This window comes from Halichoerus grypus, chromosome 5 (assembly GCF_964656455.1).
Source record: "Halichoerus grypus chromosome 5, mHalGry1.hap1.1, whole genome shotgun sequence".
Classification (NCBI taxonomy): Eukaryota; Metazoa; Chordata; class Mammalia; order Carnivora; family Phocidae; genus Halichoerus; species Halichoerus grypus.
In genome coordinates this window covers 176,357,861-176,365,444 of record NC_135716.1, presented here as the reverse complement: position 1 = coordinate 176,365,444, position 7,584 = coordinate 176,357,861, and the positions used below count along the sequence as shown (strand labels likewise).

Here is a 7,584-nt window from a genome sequence, read left to right as displayed (position 1 = left end):
TCCCAGGCTTTCAGCTTTCTCTCAGACACCTAATCCCGTAGTGATTTCTTAAGGTCACGGTTATCCAGTGTCTTCCAAGCGTTTCACTTCGTTTCTGCATAAATCACAACTCACTTTTTGAACTCCCGTTTCATTGGCTACATGCTTAAATAATTTACATAATGGCAGTGTGAGCCGTTTGGGAACAAAGGAGCCGAAAGGGGATGAGCGGACAAGCTCCATGCCAGCCTCTCAATTAAGAGAGCTTCGGCTCTCTGCTCCTCCCCGTTCGACAGACAGCCGCATCTTCTGGTGCAGTGCCAGCCGCGTCCCCGAGACACGATGGTGAAAGTCAGAGTGAACGGATTTGGCCGTATTGGGCGCCTGGTCACCAGGGCTGCTTTTAACTCTGGCAAAGTGGATATTGTCGCCATCAATGACCCCTTCATTGACCTCAACTACATGGTCTACATGTTCCAGTATGATTCCACCCATGGCAAATTCCACGGCACAGTCAAGGCTGAGAACGGGAAGCTTGTCATCAATGGAAAGTCCATCTCCATCTTCCAGGAGGGAGATCCCGTCAACATCAAATGGGGTGATGCTGGTGCTGAGTATGTTGTGGAGTCCACTGGGGTCTTCACCACCATGGAGAAGGCTGGGGCTCACTTGAAGGGCGGGGCCAAGAGGGTCATCATCTCTGCTCCTTTTGCCGATGCCCCCATGTTTGTGATGGGTGTGAACCATGAGAAGTATGACAACTCCCTCAAGATTGTCAGCAATGCCTCCTGCACCACCAACTGCTTGGCTCCTCTGGTCAAGGTCATCCATGACAACTTCAGCATCGTGGAGGGATTCATGACCACCGTCCATGCCATCACTGCCACCCAGAAGACCGTGGACGGCCCCTCTAGGAAGCTGTGGCGCGACAGCCAAGGGGCTGCCCAGAACATCATCCCTGCTTCCACTGGCGCTGCCAAGGCTGTGGGCAAGGTCATCCCTGAGCTGAACGGGAAGCTCACTGGCATGGCCTTCCGTGTCCCCACCCCAACGTGTCCGTCGTGGATCTGACCTGCCACCTGGAGAAAGCTGCCAAATACGACGACATCAAGAAGGTGGTGAAACAGGCATCGGAGGGCCCCCTCAAGGGCATCCTGGGGTACACTGAGGACCAGGTTGTCTCCTGCGACTTTAACAGTGACACCTATTCCTCCGCCTTCGATGCCGGGGCTGGCATTGCTCTCAACGACCACTTTGTCATGCTCATTTCCTGGTATGACAATGAATTTGGCTACAGCAACCGGGTGGTGGACCTTATGGTCCACATGGTCTCCAAGGAGTAAGAGCCCCCTGGACCACCAGCCATACCGAGATCAAGAGGAAGAGAGAGGCCCTCAGCTGCTGGGGAGTCCCTGTTGCAACTTATCCCCCAAAACACTGAGAATCTCCCGACCTCCACTGTTTCCATCCCAGACCCCCTGAAGAAGGGGAGGGGCTTGGGGAGCCCTACCTTGTCATGTACCATCAATAAAGTATACTGTACCCAGCTAAAAAAAAAAAAAAGAGAGAGAGAGAGCTTCAGTCACAGAATGAGGACTGATATTTCACAATGTAGGACTTGGCTCTGTGTGCATGCCAGCGCTCCTCCTTTTCTCAGGCTCCTGCAGTAATTTTTCTCTGGGAAGTTGGAAGAGGAGCCATCTACCTGCCCCTCCACCCCCATAGCAGAGGTCACCTTTGTGCTGAGAACCCACCGGTGCTGCCTGTGAGAATATTGCCCCACCCTCTGGACCAGTTGGCACGGCTCATACAAATGAATCCTTGCCTTGGGAACCAATTAGTCTTGGAGGAGTCTTTCCATTCCCTGCTTCTGCTGCCCTGGGAGATTTTTTTTTTACTGGGCTGGGTGGGCAGGTCAAGCAGGGTTGGGACGAGGATGAGACAAGCGAGACACCCACGTTGGGGCAAAATTTAAGAGGGTACCACACAACTCAGTAACCAGGATGAATACTATATTAATGTATTTTTTAATCAAAGTTAATGTAAAAATAACCCATGAACAGCATACCAAAATTTTAAACAAAGCCAGGATTCATATAACTCAGCTCAGCAATTCCTGAGAGGCCTCTTTATTCTCCACTCACCCAAGATTGTGGCCCTAGGTTACAATCCACCAGGCACTCAAAAATAAGTGCTAGGTGCTTTAGAACTAAAGTAAGATGTATAGTTTCCAAACTACGTTTCTAGAGCCAGATGATCCGGGCTCAAATCCCTCCTCCACCACATACCAGCTGCGTGACCAGGAGCAACTCAATTTAACTTTCTCAGTGGTTAATATTAAAAATATCTAACAGCCTTTATGGCAAGGACCATATCACGCAAATTTTTGTGGGCTGCCTTAGTTTACTCATCTGTGAAATGGGAACAATAATACTGCCTCATGGGATTGTTGTGATGATGATGTGAGCTGATCCACATCCTGAGCTCAGAATAGTGTCTGGTATATGGTAAGTGCTCAAATGATCAGAAGTTTTGATTACTCATCGTCCCGAGAGCCCTGAACAGTGGGTATTAGGATCTCCATTCTCCAGATAAGGTAATGAGGGCTCAGAAAGGTTATATAAATGCCCCAAAATCACCCAGTTAGCCTGAGGGAAAGTGGGGATTTACATTTGGTTCAATCCTTGCTCTTTTGGCCACACTTTGTTGCCCACAAATAATATCTTTTCCAATGAGCTGAGAGGCCCGCCCTGGGCTGCCAGAGCGCCTGCAGCTCAGCAGTGGGAGGGCTGCACCTGCACGGGGTCTCCGACGTCCAACAGCTGGGCCCTGACAGCTGCCCGCCACATCGGGTGACCGCTATTCCCGACACCGGCCCGCTCGCCCCGACAGCCAGCGCGCATCTCTGCAAGTTGGAACCTGGCCAGAGCACTGAGGGGACCGTGGGGAGGAGGAGACCCATGTCTTGTCCTCTTGGGGGTACTAGATGTGGTCTCCGGATCTGGAACTGGGTTCCCATGAGCGATTTGAATGACCTCAAGCTTCAATGTCATCACTGGCCAAAAAAAAAAAAAGCAGACAACTGAATGTGGATTAAATGAGATGATGCGTTAAAGGGCCTGTCACTTAGTAAGGGCTCAATGAAAGTGAGCAGTCACCATTACAAAGACCCACAAGGGTGGGGGGGGGTGCCTGGGTAGCTCAATCGGTTAAGCATCTGACTCTTGATTTCGGCTCAGGTCGTGATCTCAGGGTTGTGAGATCGAGCCCCGCATCAGGCTCCACACTCAGCCCAGAGTCTGCTTGTCCCTTTCCCTCCGCCCGCTTGTACTCTCTCTCTCTCCCAATCTCTAAAATAAATAAATAAAATCTAAAAAAAAAAAAAAAAAAAGAAATGAAAAAAAGACCCACAAAGGAAAGAAAAGGCTCTATGATGTTCATTGTTCACCTGTCGTCCTCCCCCCCATGACCTCTGCTTATCTACATCAGTGGGACCCCCCCCCGCCAGAGTTGCCCTTTCTCCCCACCTAATTTATGAGCTCTGCGAGGCGGTGGGGAAAGAATAGAGGCCGGGAGTCAGGAGTCCTGACTCCTAGTTCGGGATTCTCACTGACTAGCTGTGAGACTCTGGATCAGTTACTCTTCTCTGAGCCTCAGTTTCCCCCCTAAAAATGAGAGGTGGGAGATTCAATTAGAAAATGCCCCTGAGGGCAAATGACTCCTATTTTCTTTATGTCCAATTCATTTCCCCATAATAATAGAGAGTTTATATTATTATAACTTTTATTTTCTGTTATAGCATATGGTTAGTATGATGTGGTTATAATTATTATGTAGTTAGAGTTATTATGTTATAAGGAACTGATTGTCCCTGGGGAAGAAAAATTCCCAGGCTTACTTGGGCCCATCCCAACATTGTCCAAAGCCAGGCCTCTGGAGCGTCCCTGCCCATGAGGGGCCAGAGAGAGCGAAGGATCACCCTCTGGCTCAGCCCCCTTTCTCCCAACTCTTCCGGGCCCCACCCCATGGCACTGGGCAGCCACAGCCTCTCCACTGATGAGGCCAGCTCGCTGGCATCAAGATCCCCAAGCTTGCAGTATTCAGAGGACTGCAACCAGCTCTGCAAAGGGGACCTGCCCTTTCCGTCTGAGTGCACTTGCACGTTAGGTTGGCAGGAGCACAGATGTGGAGGAGAGGCGGGGCGGGGGGGTGGGGCGCTTCTTGAAGGAGAGAGTGAGTGCAACCCCTTGCCCACCTTTGTTTCTTCTGTAGGGAGGGAGAAGGAGCTCTGACCCCTTGGAGGCAGAGCTGCCTCAAAGTTGCCTGGGGTGGGAGTGGGGGCGGGAACCAGGAGAGAGAGAGGCAAAGACCATCAGAGCCCCCTGAGCCTCCTGCCAGCTAAGCCTGCAGGTCCCCTGCTCGCCCCAGGCACTCACTGACCCTGTATCTATTCCATACCAAGACCTGGGGACACAGGGATGGGTCTGCAATCCCCACAACTGTCAGTGCAGGAGGACACAGTCCCTCCTGCCTTGCCCACCCTGTGACCCCTCCCAAGAAGACCTTTTACACTTTCAGAGTTTCCCCAACACCCTGCAGGGACATCCTGGGGTCATGTGCACAGGAGGATGGCCACCATCTTGAGAGCCCTTGGAGGTCTCCCAGCAAGTATTCCTGGACCCGCAGGGAAAACGGGAGAGCCCCCATCCACCTGTCCTTGGAGATAAGCACATAGCATCCTGTGCTCACCTTCGCTGACCACCCCCATGGACCGTATGTCCTGCTGGGTGCCGGACACGCAGAGATGCACGGGTCATCCCGCCAGCCCACGGGGAGCTCGTGGACATAAGTGTGGCCATGAGGCAGTGTGGGGTCGTGGTTAGGGGCTGAGCTCCTGGAGCCTGGTGTCTTAGATGCGAATAATGACTGTGTGGCCCCACGTGACTTCCTCGCCACTCCGTGCCCCAGTTTTCTCTTCCGTAAAACGAGGGCGACAGCAGGGGTGTTGTGAGGCTCGGTGGAGTAGTGCACGTATAAAGCACATGGAAAGGGGCCCGGGGAGTCACAGAACCCCGCCCGGGAGCGGGCGCTGGTGCAGTATGGGCGTGTTGGCACTGGGGGGTGCATCTGAGCCATCGAGACAGTGGGGAATGGCCCCAGGGAGTGGGGGAAAGGAGGGGAAAGGTCCTCTGCCCAAAAGAGAATTGGGGCAGAATCAACCACTCACTCCTGCCCTTTCCCGCTGCCATGGTACAAGCCCCATCGAGGCACACGGTTTGCCACATTAGAGATGCAGCCAGGACTCTGCAAGGACTGGGCTGTGCCTGACTCACCCCCGAATCTCTAGCCCCCAACCCAGGGAGGGGCACATGGTAGGGTCAGGGGTATTTGCTGGACCATCAGGCTTCCTCCGTGATCACTAATCCTGAGATCCAGGTGGCACTAAACAAAATGCAGAGCCATAGGTTTATTCTCGCCTTCATTCCGCAAACACCTGTTGAGCACCTACTATGTGCCAGGCCCTGTTCTAGGCATCGGGGAAACAGCAGTGAGTGAGACACACAGTGAGTGAGACCCCCAGCCCTGTGAGTTTAGGGCCACCCCTAAACCTGAGCAGCTCGTTGCAGCTCAGGGGGACACCCCTTCTACTCCCACGTCCCTGTGACCCTCGCATCTGTGCCCAGCCAACTGGCTCTTCCATTGGGATAGACGGTAATGTTGACGGATTGGCAACCCTCCAGAAACCCTGCACTCCGGGATGCCTTTCCAAGTGAGTTCTCTGTCAATCATACAAACTAACACTCAGCGCTTCCCCTGTGCCAGGCACTGTGCTAGTAAACCAGCTTACTCACTCCTCAAGCACACTTAGGCAGAGGTACTATTAGCCCCGTTTCACACTCGAGGAAACCGTGACCTAGAGAAGTTACAGAACTTGCCCGAAGTTACAGACATACAAAGGAGCCTTAAGTGAGGTGTGATGTACCTAGCAGAGAGCCTGATCTCAGCAGGCCTTCAATAACTTTTAACATCATGGACATGGAATGATCTTCCCTTTTCCCTGCTTCCCCACATCCCCTTCCCGGAACCCAGAGGTGCCTGTTACCCCTGCTCTCCCTGTCCAGAGAGCAGGTCTGCAGTTCCAGAAAGGCCTTCAGCCATCCCTTCAAATCTGCATGATTCATCCACACACACAGCCTCTTCTGCAGCCCAAGGGGCCGCTCCTGAATGGCTGCCCGGAGAGCTCACTCTGCCCAGTCTCCCAGAAGACGCCTCATCGCAGACCCACAGAGAGCCGGAGGATGCCCCGTGGCCGTAACCCTCAGCGTCCCTTCATCAAGTGAGCCTATTGCAATCCAGCGCTCATGATGGCTCACAGAGGGTACCGAGGTCCCCGAGGCACGAGCCGGGCCCTGCCCTCAAGGGGACTAGTCAAGTAGGTGAGACACACACAGACGAGACATTGGAATGCTATGAAATGACACAGCGTGTGTCAGGGAAGGCCTTGAGAGATGGGGAGGAGGTGGGGGGCAGACAGTGGACTGGGGGCTCTTCAGGTCAGGAGGACTGCCAAGACAAAGGACTGGTCACAGAAGGGCAGTGGTCCTGGGGCAGCGAGCAGAGCAGTCCAGTGGGAATAGAGGTTATATGAAGTGACACTATGGGAGGGATGGCTGAGAACGTGTATTAGAACTGAGAAGCCCGTCGGTGGCTCAGTCGGTAAAGCGTCTGCCTTCGGCTCAGGTCATTATCCCAGGATCGAGCCCTGTGTTGGGCTCCCTCCTCAGTGGGGAGCCTGCTTTTCCCTCTCCCTCTGCTGCTCCCCCTGCTTATGCACTCTCTCTCTCTCTCTCAAATAAATGAATAAAATCTTAAAAAAAAAAAAAAAAGAACTGAGAAGCCCATCAGCACTAAGGACTGTCACTATCTGTCCTATCCATCCATGTCACTCTCCTGGTTACCTATTGCTGGGTAACAAATCACCCCAAAACTTAATGACTTAAAACTGAGTAGGCTCAACTGGGCGGTTCTCACTCCGGGTCTCTGGTGAGGTTACAAACACACGGTGGTGGCTGGGCTGCATCATCTGGAAGGTTTCCTCCCTCACCGACGGGGGCCAGGAGGAGGGTCCGCTGGGACTGTTGTCCAGACCCCCACTTCTGAGCAGTCCCATGAAAAGGCGTGGAGGAATCCAGGGCTCCAAGCTCCACCAGGGACAAAATGCAGTCCTGGGGTTTGATCCAATCACTTGTAGCCCCAACAGAAGGAAGATTCGAAATCAGCTTGGACAAGGAGAGGGTTCGATGGTGCCAGCTGGGGCTAGATCAGAAATAAAACTGGGGCAGGAACAGTCAACTCTTTGTGTTCTGCCTCTTTACCGACCCAGGAACGACACTGCCCAGGTCCAACTGGCCAACCCTGACCAGCAAGAGCCAGCTGGGCTGTTTTCTACCCAACAACCACGCCTGCTACCTCACAGACTGGGGAAGGCTGCAGAGTTAAGTGGGCCCCGGGAGTCCAAGGCTCGGGAGGGGAAGGAGGCCAGGTCACCCCTGTCTAGTCAGGGGCTCTCTTGACATTCACCATCCAGGGGCGTCTGGAAGAAGC

At 53.2% G+C, this 7,584-nt stretch overlaps 1 pseudogene; it reads left to right on the top strand.

The window, feature by feature from the left end:
* Positions 1-234: 234 nt before the first annotated feature.
* On the top strand, positions 235-1,337 carry LOC118540977 (glyceraldehyde-3-phosphate dehydrogenase pseudogene; annotated as a pseudogene).
* Positions 1,338-7,584: the final 6,247 nt, after the last annotated feature.